The sequence below is a fragment of the Phoca vitulina genome, unplaced genomic scaffold (assembly GCF_004348235.1).
Source record: "Phoca vitulina isolate PV1807 unplaced genomic scaffold, GSC_HSeal_1.0 scaffold8, whole genome shotgun sequence".
In the NCBI taxonomy this organism is placed as follows: domain Eukaryota; kingdom Metazoa; phylum Chordata; class Mammalia; order Carnivora; family Phocidae; genus Phoca; species Phoca vitulina.
Genome location: NW_022589711.1, coordinates 69,538,904 through 69,554,177, shown reverse-complemented (window position 1 = coordinate 69,554,177; position 15,274 = coordinate 69,538,904). Strand labels below are relative to the sequence as shown.

Here is a 15,274-nt window from a genome sequence, read left to right as displayed (position 1 = left end):
ATTGTAATCTGGATGAAGCAAACTATGGCAAAACCATAGGCAAGCCCCTGGGCAGGTACTATTTTTAAGGTTTATGTTGTAGCATGTATCAGTACCTCATTTCTTTTTATCACCAAAGAATATTCCAATGTATGGTTGTACTCCATTTTATTTACTCTAAAGTTGACAGATGTTTGGGTGGTTTCTGCTCGGTTGGCACTTATGAATAATGCTGCTGCAGACCTTTGTAAGGAAGCTACATTCCTTAGCAAGTGCCCCACTTGATTTGGTCACAGAGTTCCTGCTTCACACTTGGAGAAGCACTGATCTGAGCGGTGAGTGCTGTGGATCAGCTTCTCCCACAGTATGAAGTCGCTCATTCCACATCTCCTACGAGTGCTTCTCCAGACTCTGCTGGAAGAATCACTGGTTTTGAGCGAGTAGTGACTTAGTGCAAGTGATGTCCCAGAAATGAATTACATGGTCTTCATGTGCCAGGTAGAATGGATGGAAGGGGGGCCACAGAGAGAAGGTAGGCAGGGTAAGTTGGTTTCAGAGGTTTCCAGAAATCTAGAAGTGATTTAATTCCTGAATGAGGGTGCTGTTGCTTGTGGTGGTAATGGAAAGGAAGGGTCAGGGAGAACCTACTTCCAACAAAGGAAGAATCCTTTTAATGGTGGTTTAAAAATAATCAACAATTTATGTTTTTCACTGACTCAGACACAGTTCTGTCTAATTCTGACCTTATCTATTCCTATCATCCTGTTATTCCGAAGAACTGTATTTTTACTGACTGGGAGAGGAAATCCTGGGATCACTAACTGAAGGATATAGTGTAATAAAAAAAAAAAAAAATTGGGTTGTGATACTTTCAAGCCTCTGGTCTGTTAGAGATGTTTAGATATTGTACAAGTCTGAGTCAGAACTGAACTTTTCAAGGTTCCGTTTTCGACTTAGAATTCTCTGATCTATCTGGAAACCGAAAATAGCTTCTAGGAGGTTCACAGTCCTGAGCATCAAGCTGGTCTGCCCAGCTGTGCCTAGAGTGAAGGGGAAAGAAACCACACCTGTGAGCTATTGCAGAGCTTTAGAATATGGGCCTCTTAAAACCAGTGGCCCTGATCAGGAAATCATAGAGGTGTGTTTTGTATAATAAGATCATCATTGGCCAGATATCCATTATCCGTTTCTCATTCTTCATTAGATTCTTTGACAGATATAGTGAGATAACCCCTAAGATGCTCTTTGTTCTCTATATAACCCCCCCCCCAACAAAAGCATCATTAAAAAAAAAAAAAATCAGAACATGTTGATAAAACTTCATCCTACCTTCTCACCATAATCACTGTGAACAGTTGAGGGTATATTCTTTGATTTTTTTTTTCTATGTGAAAAATAAACATATTCCTAGTTTTGAACAAATAAGACCATGGCATAAACCTTTTATTTACCATGTGATTCCCTTATGTTGTTATTTCCCTATAAACAGTGGGTTGTGAACATCTTCCTTTGTTAACAGATCCATTTGTAGGATTTAAAATTAGTCTTCTGTTGTATGGATGAGATAGTTTCCAATTTTTCACTCTTCTATGCTGTGATACATGTGTTCAGACTTAATACTAAGATATTTTATGTCACATCAGAGTGTTTGCCAGTTTGAGTCTCTGTTAATAATTTTCCTGGCATCACTACACCTAGATGCTCAGGGTAAGTGTTTCGGGGCATAGTGCTATTGACCTTGATTCCTGGTAAATACATTCTGCTGAGAGGGTAGGGTCAAAGTTGTGAAGGGAGTGTTACGAACAGTTAACTTAAAACATCCTACAGCTCTTAGGAGGTAGAGAATAAAACTACTTTTTAGAAACTTATATGTATATAAACATGGGAACGAATTGAATTTACAGTAATTCTTGGGGATCATTCACTTCCTGATTCTAGTTAAATACTTGTACACAATCTGAGAGTGTTATGTCATTATGACCTGATACCTTCTAGAAAGAAGTTATACGTCTGGCCGTGCACTGGGTTAGGTGCATGTTGGGCATATGGGTTAAATATGTTTCTCCTCCCCTATCTTTCTGCCAAGGTCCCTAGAAGAGGATTTTGCTACCATCTCTGAAAATGTTGAGTTTTTAGGAACCAGTTCTTGCTTATTTTTTAAGTTGTCAATGTCATCGTTATGATCATTAAGTATCCAATAAAAAATAGGCAGATTGCTCTGTACTGTGTAGATTGCAGCCCTCTGTATAAATTTCGTGTGGATAGAGAAAACTGAAATGAAACATCACCATTTTAACAGTGGAGGTTTCTTGGTGATAGGATTATGAAGAATCAACTTTTCTTCCTGCTTTTCTGTATTTCCAGAATCCTAGAGTGAACATGTGTTATATGTTATAATATATGGGGATGAGGGAATGAAAATATGGGACAAATATTTTTAGAAGGTTTCACATGAGGGAGGGTGCGGTGGCGAGAACCCACAAAGATAGGACTGGGTAGTTACTTTTCCACCAAGAAGGAGGCCTGCCAACCCTGAGGGAGCTCTCTGACTCCACCCTGTACTTTTCAGAGCCAGGGTTTTGGAAATCCTTTGTGCTAGTTAAGGACTAGCATAGTTAGCACAGCTAAGTAAGTATGTAACAGATTTCTATTATTAGTTTATCTTTGCTCAGTCTCATTTGATTGACAGAGAGTTCTCCACCCAGAAGGTTTGATTTATTTTGGCAGTTGGAAGAGGATTTTTTGGAGGGCTTGTTATCTAAAAAAAGTAAGGCTGGGGAACCTGCCTTTTCCCTACTCCCTTTAAAAAAAAAACAAAACAAAAAAAAACTGTTTGGGTTGGTCCTGGTGAGCATGCCTAATCTGGGGATTAAGCAGCAAGCATGACCCGAGGGCTGGTTTTGTAAATGTTACCAAATCTGTTACTTAACCGGAGATGTTCTTCCATTGTTGTGTCGCACAGTTAAGGTTGAATGGTGGGAACCAGTTCTGCCAGACTTGGATAAACCCTTATCCTTTAGGTCTTCACTTTGTGTTGGGCAGTGGTTTGAAAGTATTTTCATTACAAAAATGTAAACCATCACATGGAGCAAAATAAATGGAAATATACCATGTTTCTAAAAGTTAACTTTTATCATTATAAAAATTACAGTTGCTCATTGTAGGATACTTTAAAATACCGAACTCATCATTTCATTATTTGGGGTTAACCAGTGTTAACAGTTTGAGTCTTTCATTTCAGTCTTTTTAAACAGTTAGATGTTACATATATGTTCTGACTAGCTACATTTCACTAAACGCTGTGTTGTTAGCATTTCCTCTGGGTTTTCTGGTTTACTTCTGTTTTGTAAAAGTGATTTCCTGTGGCTAGTAAGTGGTATTATTTATGGTTGGCATGGGTGCAGATACCTTTTATTTTTCCGGTGGCTTCCTTAAGTATTACACTTCTAATGAATCCAGGTATGTGTTAATTGTGATATTCTTTGTTGCTGGGCCCAAACTGATAGATTATTATGCTGATCACGGAGTTCAGTCCTTTAATTAGAGAAATGAGAAAAACAATCCAGAAGAGTTGCCCTTTGCCCAATATCATTAAATTATTTAATGGTCTAAAAATATTACTGTAGGAAACAGCTGTTACCTCTCTTTTAGGTTGAGAAACTGGGGCATTGAGAATTTAATGAACACATTTTTGAAAGAACCAGGTTGTGTTTTTTACACACTTAAGTAGGGAGGAAAGAGCGTTAGCAGTAGTTCAGTAGTTTAGTATTGAATTGACAAAACCTATAAACTGTATTTTTCAGCCATTTGGTGGATTTGATGGCATATATAAGTGGTCACCATTATTCCCTCACGTATGTGTACAGAAGCCGTTACTGATGAGATGTTGACCATGCGTGCTTTTCTGTGAGGCATTAAATAATTATTTTTTCCTTTGCAGTTAAAAAAAAAAAAAAAAGGTCAGTATTTAAGGAAGCATAATTTTAAGCGGAGATAATGAAGCAATTTTTGAAGTTTTGATATTTTATATTGCATATTCAGTACAAACACTTCATAGGACTTTGAAAAGCAGTAGATTCTTGGAGTATTTTACAGTGTATTTGAGAAAAAAATGTTACGGCTATATTTATATATATATATATATATTAAACAAAGTGATGTCCTGAGAGATTAGCTAGAAAAATGAAATGGAATTTGTGACAGTTTCAAAGAACTCAGGGCAGCGGTTGTGGCCAGCACTAGCTTTGTTGACCCTGAAGTGTAAGCAGTCAGGGCCTGTGAACATGGCATTTACAGTGGCTCACCGACCTGCTGCCTTGGAAAAGTTCTCTTTGGAACAACCAGAGGTGCTCTTAGCAAGGCCTGCTTCCTGTATGAGTACCTATTGTGGAGCCCTCCGTTGAATGGGAGGTCGGTGAGAAGTGGTTTCCCACCAGCACACAATGCCTCCTCTCGGCAATGTAAATACACATTCCACATGGGGTCAGGCTACCAGTGACTGGCCAGAAGGCCCTTGCAAAGAAAGATATTTTGGAGTTCCATTTATTTATAGTGGCCAGTGGAAAATTAATATGCCTGTTAAATCTATTTTTAAAAATAAAAGGGAAGTCTCTAATCTGGTATTGTTTGTTGAATGCAAATCAGTTAGCTGTGCCATATTTTAATTTTGCTAATTTGTTGCTCTAAGAGAGGAATTCACTGTCTTGCTGACTTGTCTATATTTGAAACTTGAGTTTCTTGTTTTAAGAGTTCTACTTAGGCCACAGAAAACTTTTTTTGGATTCTTTGATGAAAGACGTAATAGGCAATGGCAAAAGAAAATAAGTTAGTGACCCTAGAAAATACTAGATCAAGTTGTCTCTGGGTTTTGAGTGGGCTCATTGAGCAGTAAGTGAAGGTCTAGAGATCAGAGTAGGTACGATTCTTACTTGGGAACGGCAACATAAATTTTTTGTGTCTTTATTCCTTGGACTTGATTTTTTTTTTTTAACCATTTAAACTTTTATTAATAAAACAAAACTAAACTCAAGGCAGCTGCTTTGTTCTTGCATCTTACCTGACCATATACTAGAGAAGTGATTTTTGATGAGGACTTAGGTGAGAACTGTGAATATACAGGTTCCATCAAAAGTGGGTTATTGCAATCTATAATAAAGTTAGGTAAATGAAATTAAAAAGGGAACAGATTAAATATTAAAAATCACAGAAATCGCTCCCTCAAATATCAGGGGCCTCCTTTAACAGTCTTCAGTGTAGCTCATTTGCAGTCATAAAAAATGTATCAAGATCAATCATTATTGCACAAGCCCCAAAGGAAAACTGAGGGAACTCATGGGTAATTTTCACAGCTCCATTGTAAAGTCCAAGATCACAAGGATGGTTATCTTCTTTAAACTGGACTTAAGACGCACCCATAATGGTTGCCTTGGCCATTATTCTTCAACTACTTCCACAGTTCCAGAGATTTCTTCAAGGTGCTCCATCAACTCAGTGGTCCCAGATTTTCCTTCTCCATATGAAAGAATAAACATTTTTCCAGTAGGATATATCTCTCCAGCCTCCCTGTGAAGCAGACCAGCCTGTCAGTGAACTAAGCTGGCATGCTGGCATGGATGCATGACCTGGGCAACTCCATCACCTCCACTATGATTATGGTGCCAGTTGATCACTTGCTTTGAATGCAGGGCATGAGTCTGACCATAGATGTTGAATGGGAGTCCCATCTAGTGGGCCTGGATTTATTGGAGTCAGGTCCCACCCTGTTCCTGAACTCTAGTTTTGCTGACCCTCCCCGCGGGGGAGGACCTGGCCCTCAACATCCATTTTCTTATCCCTCCAGCCTACTGCTCCTACTTCCTTCGAGATCTTACCAAATGAATTTGTTTCACCAAAGTGCTTTAAAGAGTGAAACATAAAGTCCTGGAGAGAAAAATCCATGATAGAATTTGGAGAGCTTTTCATTTGCATTAATATGTTTTTTTGTTCAGATTTTGTCAGGTGGATTGTGGATGTACAGAATATAAAATAGGGACTGCAATCTTTGTCTACGAGAGAATGAATTTAAATTTTTCTTCTTTAAGCAACTTAGTTTGGTTCATTGGTTCTCAAAGTGTGGTGTGGGGGGACCCTTGGGCATTCCTAAGACCCTTTTGTGAGGTTCGTGAAGTCATAACTATTAATAACCCTAAAATGTTGTCTTTTTCATTCTCCGTGCTTCTGAGTTCTTCAGTCACATTAATGGAAACATTTTCTGGTGTGTCTTTCATGCATTCTCATATGGGGAAGTATGAAAATTGGAGAACACGGGTTTTGTGTCAGAGTTGAAATTTAAAATTATTTTGTTGGAAAAATTTTGAAGTCCGTTAACAACAGATTCAGATTTAGAATTTGTATAATTTCAGCATAAAGGTATCTTGCACGGAGCAGAACCTAGATACGTATTCATTAAATAAATGAATGCAGCCCCTCACATTTTCTTAACAAATTATATTAGTATAATTAATGATGTCCTCATTATTGACAGGGAGTGTTTAGAATGTAGGCAAGCACCGTACATTCAAGCATTTAGATTCATCCATTTGCACATAAACCGTGTGTATACACCAGTCATTATTTTCAACTATTAAAACCAGCCTCCTTAATGCTCTGTGGTATGTGACAGGTTTTTTTTTCTTTTCTTGAAAAGAAGAAAATTTTTTTTCTAAAGAATTCCACATTTTTATAGTTTAAAAAATGTCAGGATGATTTAATAATGTGGTTTTCATACATTATCTCATTAAAATTTTATAGTAATGGGCTAATCTGAGATAGTAAGTAAATGTTCTCTAATAGGAGCCTTTGCACCTGCTTATTTGTTTCTTTGCAAGTTTTGTCATTTCATGTGAATTCTCTGTTTCAGTACATTATAAGCTCTAAGAAACACCTGGTGTTTGCTTTGTGTTCAGTCACATTAAGTGAAATACAAAGCTGCTTATGAGAATGTCATCAACTGTAGTGATTCTTCAAGCAATAACACCATGCTTATAAACTGATTTTCAGTGTATCATATACTGTTCACTCATTGACACCCACTCCCTTCCCCACAGAGGTGGAGAAAAGAATCATATTTAAAAATATATGTATATATTTGAACCAACGTCCACAGTTAGTAATGAAATATCAGAAATCTTTGAAATACATATTTAAGTATAAATCAGACAAAACATCAATGATCTTAAGGGTGCAGATTGTTTTCCTTATAACGGATGTTAGATGACATCTATATGAGTAAACAAAACTGAGTTTGTAAAATAAACATGGTTGAATTCTCTATGAGCTGATGAAAGCAATAATTTTAGTATCCTCCTGACTGATCAGAAATGAAGATTGAGGTGTAGGGGGCATGTTTTGAAGACAAATTCATCTTCTGGAACACTTAAGACTAGAAAAGAGGCCACAGCTGGGAAACCAAATTTAGACCCTGGAGCTTATCTCAGATGAAAGGTTGCATAGAGCACCGAGGTCTGCTGACTTTGTGTTGTTTCATCAGAAGTGTCCAGTGTGGATTTCGTTTTCGTTACTGAGTATAACGTTTCACTGTAATGCTGTTTAACCCCATGCCTGTATTTCTAGAATCTGAGGATTCTAGTTCAGTGCCTGGCATATAGTGGGCACTCAATAAATATTTGTTCCAACAATGGATAATAATTTTTGTTCTGGTCCTTTGGTTTGATGCTATTTTAGAAGGTATCTTTCAACTAAGTCCTTTTGAGATAATCGAAAATAATACAATCTTGAAACCCTTGGTAGCAAAGGCCTTGTTCTAGCAGCCTCCCCAATAACTCGCTAAGCTGCGTTTTTCCTTTGTGAAGTAATTTTGCTTTTGTATTTAGTCATGGTACATCTCCTTAAAAATCCCCGTGGAGGATATCCCTTTGGGAGTTTAAAATCTGGTTTATGCAGGGTTTATTTTCCTCCCAGGTTAATTTCTAACCGTCCAGACTACATGATGATACAATTAGCTTAACCTTTCTTAAGCTACTTTAAAAAGGTCCTAAAAATTGTTAAACCTGCACCTGGGTAAGGGTACACGAAAAACTCAGAGTTGCCATTGTGTAGGGGAGCAGTGGCCTGGGTAGGAGAGAAATGTACTTCTATCAGGTTTCTTTGAAAGTTAGTTTTTGAATTTTGTATCATGTGCTTGTTCAATTTAAAAAAAAGGGGGGGGAAGAGAGAGTTGACACACAGTAGCCTATTAGTTGCAGGTGCACAACAGCGACTCAACAATGATGTACATGATCATGTTTTATTGAATTTTTAAAATCACTGACCTATGAATTCTTCGTCAGCGTTTCCACTTTTGTGTTGGTTGTGAGACTCTTGAATGTCATCATCAGCTGGCTAAGAGAGCAAGGACTCCTTACGGTCACTTTCTGTTTGAGTCTCCTTGGGCCGATGACTCGATGGTGCGTTCAGCTGTAAAAGGGGAACGCTGCCTACGTCGGGTGAACGGCGTGAGGCTGGATGGGCATTAGTGTGCAGGTGCTTCACCCAGTGCCTTTGCCCCACCCGGCTGAAGGAAGAGCTTCAGAGCTCTTCTCACTCTTCCAGAAGCAGTCAGTCAGTTGGTGCTTATAACACACGTTTCCCCCCAAATAAAGGGTGTTAGGCGTGGCTGCTTGGTACTCAGTGGTTGTACAAAAGGGACTTTAATTCATGATACGAATCTAAAAACAGTAATAGTACGTATTGGGTTCTTTTAAAGGGGAATCTAGAAGTTGTGTTAAGGAGCCCTTACTACAGATGAAGAGATGGAGACACGGAGAGACTGTGCAGGAATACTTGGCACCCCAGAGCACACACAGCGCTGTGGGGGTTCCGGGCAGATGGCCGTGCCCGAGGGCTGGGCGAGGGGTGAGATTCTGGTTCTGGGAAGGAGTACGTGTCTTCTGACTTCCCGCTCATCTCTTCCTACCTTCTCTTGCAGCTGGAAGAAGATGGGGGCAGGGGTGGCAAGGCCTCAAACTGGAGGGGGCTTGAGAAATGACCTTTCCATTCTTGGACTGGAGTTTTCCAGACTTTTCTTCAATGTCCTACAGAAAAGGATCTAAAGAAACAGCCACACAAGTCCAGATGTCATTGAAAATACGTATTTTCAGTTATTCTCATCCATGGATAAAGTCTGCGGGACAATTAGCTTGGATATATGTACAGATGAGTGCTCATAGCTTCGGAATGTTTCCTTGTAGGTGCTAGACTATCATCCTTGGGATGTCACATTTATTGTGCTGAGTGTAGCTGAGTCGAGGTGTTCTAATAGAAATGTCTATAATTACCCCTGTAAACTTCTTTAAACATCATTTAGAAACAATGAACAAAGCAAACAAACATTTGGTAAACTTTTTTGGTAGATGGGGCCCCCTTTCCTTTTAGTTAATATTTGCAGAACCGAGTTGTTACTTAGGCATGGACGTGGATCTCAGGTCCAGAGTTTGTAAATATACAGTGACGTGATTTTTTTTTTTCCCTTCAGGTTTTAGGTTTCCTTAAAGATTTGGGGTATCTTGGGAGGGGGGTGCCATGGAGGCAGTATTTCTGGAGAATTATAAAAGTAGCCTCAGATTACTATAATGTTTACATATAATCCTTAGATGTATAGACTCCTCCCCCCACTGAAAACAGTGCCTTCTCTATAGTAATTTTGAGTTCAGACGTGGCTGTGTCTTGCCGTTTAAGCAGAGGCAAATTAAAAGCACACCACAAAAGCATCTAAGTCTTCTTGAAGGCAGGACCTATATATACATTAGATTACTTGGCACCCCTCCTTGTTCCCCAGATCACCGTGGACAATTCTTTTTTACTTGTTGCATAAACCATTATTTATTTTAATCCAGGGTGGTGGTGGTGGTGGTGGTGGTGGTGTTTTTCATCTAAACTTGATTTCACAAGATTTCTTTGTGGATTTAAACACTGCACCTAAATATCCTGTGTTTATAATTGGAGGCAAAAGGCAAGGGTGTTTTTAAGGTTGAGAACTTTTTTAGACAACTGTGATTAAACTTCGCTAATGAACCCATATCAGACAAGAAGACAAATTCCAGACAATTTGTGCCTCAACCAACCAGCTGGGTGCATACCTCCAGGTACTGCTCATGTCTCAAGAGGTTTTTCTGCATGAACAGTTATCACCACTCCTTCTTTCATTCAAGTGGCAAGCCATGGCAAGAGTCTTTCTTCCACAGCTGTGTGGAACTCAGCTGTAAAATTAGATTTCACTGGCATAAAAACACAGTGATTACCATCACTATTTGCTCAATACATTCTTTTTCCAACATCTTACTTAGATTCTTCCTCTCTTTTATGCATAAGGCTCAGGTTCTACTTTTACGAGTAAGAGTAACTCTAGGTTTTCAGAGTTTGGCGTAAACCTCTCCTAGCTTGAGTTTAATCTGTATTAAGTCAGCAGCGGTGTTTGACACATGGTCTGTTAAGACCAGAAAGGAACCTTAAAGGCTAATCTATAACTTTTTGTCGTTTTATAAAAGAAGAAATGATGTTCAGAGTAAATGGGCAAACCCTGGATTAGAACTCAGATTCTGCAATACCCAATCTTGGGGTCGCTCTACTATAGGCTATTTACCATAACACACTGGTCCTTTGAACTCTTGATTGCGGAGGGCTTGTGAAAATTTCTGATAAAAATCCTTAGTCCCTCTCCATATCCTCTCTCCCCCACCCACAATCTAATTTGATTTATTAAAAAGCAAAGGGGAATGTTTGCCTGTACCCAAGTACCGTCCCAGCCCACAGAGTACGGGAGAGGTGAGTGCAAGAAAAAGCCCTCGGGACCACTCCAGCTTTCTTGTGTCCAGGTTCATAAATGGCCACATGCTAATCTGCATGGGCAGAGCCAGGCGGGGGGGGGGGGGGGGGGGGGGGGGGGGGGGGGGGGGGGGGGGGGGGCACTGGTTTCATGTTGCTGGGAAAGGGAAAGCAAAGCTCTGCTCTTGTAGTCACAGGGAAGTGGCAAAAACAGATGTGTGTTGGTTGATGAGCAGTTTTTTCTCCATTTCGGAGGTAAAGATGATTGTATAGTGTTTGTTTTGTTTGAATCCTTTCTTTCCCCTATTGTTGCTCTTGTCGTTTCCATAGTTATTAGAAAGCTGTTTCTAGTCTTGCTCAGAAGGCAAGAAATGACCACCATTTTCAGAGTTTCTAGGTCTTGAAATACCAGTCAAGGGGTTTACCTTTTAAAACCAGCGCGGAGCAGTAAGGAAAGTTTTTTCTGATGAGGAAAATACAATAGCAAAGGGTACTGTGACATCACGTTAGTTGTAGGAATGTGTACAGCTAACTTTGTTTCCTTCCCTCCCCTCATTTCTCCAGCTCTCTCCTCCTCCCTCTTTGTCTTTCTAAATCTTGCTAATAAAGCTTACAAAGGGAGACCACACATGAGGAATTGTTAGTCTTTGTGACTGATGGCATACATGCATAAAGCCGTGGGTATGAGAGGAGGTTCATGAACCTAGTTGTTTCTTTTTTTTTTCTATGCTCTATGATTCTCCGTCAAAATTTGACTTTTCTGTGTTTTTATTTGTTACTACAGCCATGGCACAAACAAGTGTAAGTCAGCTGCACAAACATTTGTCATAATAAATTTTTATAAATTTTTATTAGACTTAGGTTTTATATTGGAAGCCATTTAGAAACTTGTACTCACTCATACAGCATTAGCTGCCTGATAGTTACATTGTTTTAAAAGAGAATACAGTAATTTCTTAGTAACCTCTCAAACCCCTTTGCCCCAAACACAACCCAGCAAAGCAAAATCCCTGGCTTCTGTGATTGAGAAGTTTGTCCTGTTATCTTTTTTGACTACTGCTCTTTTGTTCTGTTTTGTTGTTCTTGTTTTGTCTTTGCAACAGGAAAAAAGTTTTTTTTCTTATTACTGTTACATAAATCGCTAGAACATTTCTCTGGTATGTTTATGACAATTTTCTGAAACCAGGCCTGCCATAGATTCTCACTATTAGAAGTCAACTGGTACTTTATTTTATTTTATTTTTTTAAAGATTTTATTTATTTATTTGACAGAGACACAGCGAGAGAGGGAACACAAGCAAGGGGAGTGGGAGAGGGAGAAGCAGGCTTCCCACGGAGCAGGGAGCCCGATGCGGGGCTCGATCCCAGAACCCTGGGATCATGACCTGAGCCCAAGGCAGCCGCTTAACTGACTGAGCCACCCAGGCGCCCCTCAGGCTTTGATTTACCACTGTGCCCATGATGGTATTTTTCTCAGGCTGTAGAACAAACATGTTGCAAGCCAGTGTTTACATGCTGTTTAGATTATGTGCATGTGATTGGTTACTCTGTGTTTTATTGGAAAAGATACAAACTTTATGGAATCACAGTTATCTTTAGTGGTATGAATTTTGAAGATTATTTATTAATATTTATTAGATGATTTATTTGCCCAATTGCTTTATAAGAGGTTCCTGTAATTGATGGGTTTCCATCAATTTCCCTTTCATCAGGGAACCCATTTGGTTTCTGAAAGTGCATTTTAAATTGCAGAATGGAAGCAGAAAGTTAACACTGATGGTGTACAGTCTTCTTATTGGTTCCTTTACTGCATCTGCTTATTTAGACAGTTCCCTGGGATGGTCTAGAAGTCAGTCCAAAGCCACATTAGAGGGTGGGTGAATGAGCTTGGGAGCCGGTGCCTCTGCCCGACTTAACTTATCCCCCCCTTTTCCTGCAGCTGGGCTGGCTCCTTCTGTTCTGATGGTTATACTTTGTTCCTTTTGGTGTTGTTACGTTTCTTTTTCTCTTGTCATCTGAAACTAATTTGGGTACTGTACTGCTGATTCACATCTTGAATTAATGTAAGGAAATTTGGGTCATTGGCCCACGGAGTGAGGGACCAGGACATTTTGTTACTACTTTGAAGGCCAGGTCCACCAACTTAGAACTCTCCCAGCAGTGATTAGGGCTTTGGTTTTTTCAAGTCAGAAAAGCTTCCTAGTATATTATTGCTTTCTCTGGCCTTTGGAAATGGATCTCTGGTTCTCTCCTCAGAATCAGGTTTTTCATGAATTTGGCCAGTATGTTTCTTGGTATAGGCTGGGGCCAAAATACCATGGAAAACCTTTTTAGACTTTAGAGTGGGGGAAGCAACATAAGAGGAAAAAGTAATAAGCCAGTTGCCTAGAGTAATGTAAAAACTGAAGACCTTTTGTAATATTCTTTTAAAGTAAGGTGTTCTTTAAAAGCTTTGGGGCATATTTGGACGGAGTTAAATGTCTTAACTAACAGTGAGGATTTGTTACTTTTGTTTCTCAGATTGCCCAGCCCCGACCCCTGCCCTTAGCTGGGGAGGGGCTTCTTCCCTCAATTCTGGGCCTTGCTAGCAGGTAATGAAAGTGGCGAACGACCGGCTGTCATAGGAGAGGGGGAGTAACCACAAGTGCTCACGTGGCATCCCTCCTCTGTCAGTCAAAAGACTACAACGGGCTGGGCACGAAGCACTTGTGGTTTTAGTGTTAGGATGTGTGGTTAGGGGGAGAGGTGGTGAAGGCCTGTGGTTGTTACCAAATTCTTTGAAATGGAAGTATGGGTAAGAACAATGAAGAAAAGGAGCGAAACCTTGGAGCTCTGTGAAGGAAAAAAAAAATTCAGAGGATTAGAAAAAAGCGTTGTAGCAAGGGTCATCTTTTTTCCATTTTTTAATCCGTATTAGTTTTGCAGCACATTTTTATTCTTCATGTGTGAAGGGTAGTGGTCTAAAGAATGGGGTCCTTGCAAGGGGGACAATGTGAATGTGGCACAGCCTTGAATAAAATACCTGAGGTCTGGGACCCATTTGGCCAGCTCAGATACACATCTGTCTAGGGGAGAAGGAACCCAGACCAGGAAAATAAGTGTTTTGTCAGGGTGGTTTCTCCTGAGACTTTCTGACTATAACAAAAAACAGTCAGAGCTCAGTTTTCTGGAGGTTACCCATCTGGCCATTCAGCTTTTCTTAGAGCTGATAATCAGCAAGTGATCAAAGGAAGATGGTTGAAGGCACATAAGGGAGCTTCAGTGACCCCGCAGGGACCGTTCCTCTTCTGTGTGTGTACAGGACTAGCAATCTGGCTTCTTAGCCCAAGGAAGATGTAAGACAGCAAATCTAGGATATGGTCCTGAAATGCGAGGGGGGTGTGGTTTGCAGTATTGCCTAAAGAGAAATAGGGAAAAACCAACAATTACATATAAGATCTCAAAGAAGGGGTGAATTTCTCCGGATATGTAAGGTCAGAATGCTTCAGTAAGTCCTTAACACATCACCTTGTGACTGAACACAGGATTGTTGGGAACAATGACCCCACATCCCTAAGAAAAAGATTAAGTTATGGCCAGCATGCCTTATAATGAGGGAGATGTGCCCTTTCTATCCACAGTCATTACAAATAAAGTAAGTTTTGTTCCTTAAAGTTAACTGTTTGGATAATAAGTCTTCCACATTTATTGCTTCATCTGTGACGCTAAATTGTATTCCATGATCATTTTAAGGGACAACTTGGCTGGCATTTGCCTTGCTAAATAGCTGGGCATTATCTTGCTTACAGATAATGTACTTACTTTTTTCATTATATCTTTTGCATTCCAGGCAAATGAAACTATTCTATGTATGGGCATAGAGCCTAGAAAGGGGAATTTAAATATTGCTGGCTGCATGTACCACCCCATCTAGATGAATCTTTTACCTGAAACTTGGGATAAAGTCTGGTTTACCTCTGATAAAACTCTTCGGGATTAGAAAACAGGGCTTGGATTTTAGCAGGCCAGTGGCCTAAGGACAAGAGGATCAACAGCTTCGGTTATGGAGAGGTGAGGCTCCGTGCTAGGGTTCACAGTGGCTTTTATTCACTTTATTCATTCTTCAGTTTCCTCCATGATTAACAGTGTGGTTGAGTTTAGACATTAGGAGTGTGTGATGTTTATAAATTCTCACTGATTGCTGTCTGAGTGATTGTCACATAGTTGACTTTCTTTTAAGTACGGTTCCCTCTGTCTTCCCTTCCCGGCTCCCCTCCCAATAATCTGCAAAAGCCACTATACATCTCTGAGGTAGATAGTCTATTGTAGTAGGGGGGAGAAAAAAAAGGATTCAGGCATCTTTTTTCTTTATAGAATAGCTGCATTACCCAAAGTTGCCTGTACAGTTTTCAAAAGCAAATACAATTATAATTATCTCCTTGTGCCAGTGGACTTGGTTTCTTTGGGTATTTTTGTAACTCTGTATGGGTCCCCTGCTCTCCCATCCTACATCTAT

The 15,274-nt window shown here is 39.7% G+C and overlaps 1 protein-coding gene across 4 annotated transcripts in view; it reads left to right on the top strand.

Moving 5' to 3' along the window:
* Nucleotides 1–15,274, top strand: part of FNDC3B (fibronectin type III domain containing 3B) — a 336,841-nt gene that overhangs the window by 54,894 nt on the left and 266,673 nt on the right. Inside the window, exon 1 of one of the 4 annotated variants that reach the window (XM_032407206.1) lies at nt 13,510–14,829. The exons of the other annotated variants lie outside the window; for them this stretch is intronic. The gene's annotated coding sequence lies outside the window, so the exon portion shown is untranslated. Of the gene's footprint in view, nt 1–13,509; nt 14,830–15,274 lie in introns of those variants that run through there. 4 annotated transcript variants of the gene reach the window in all.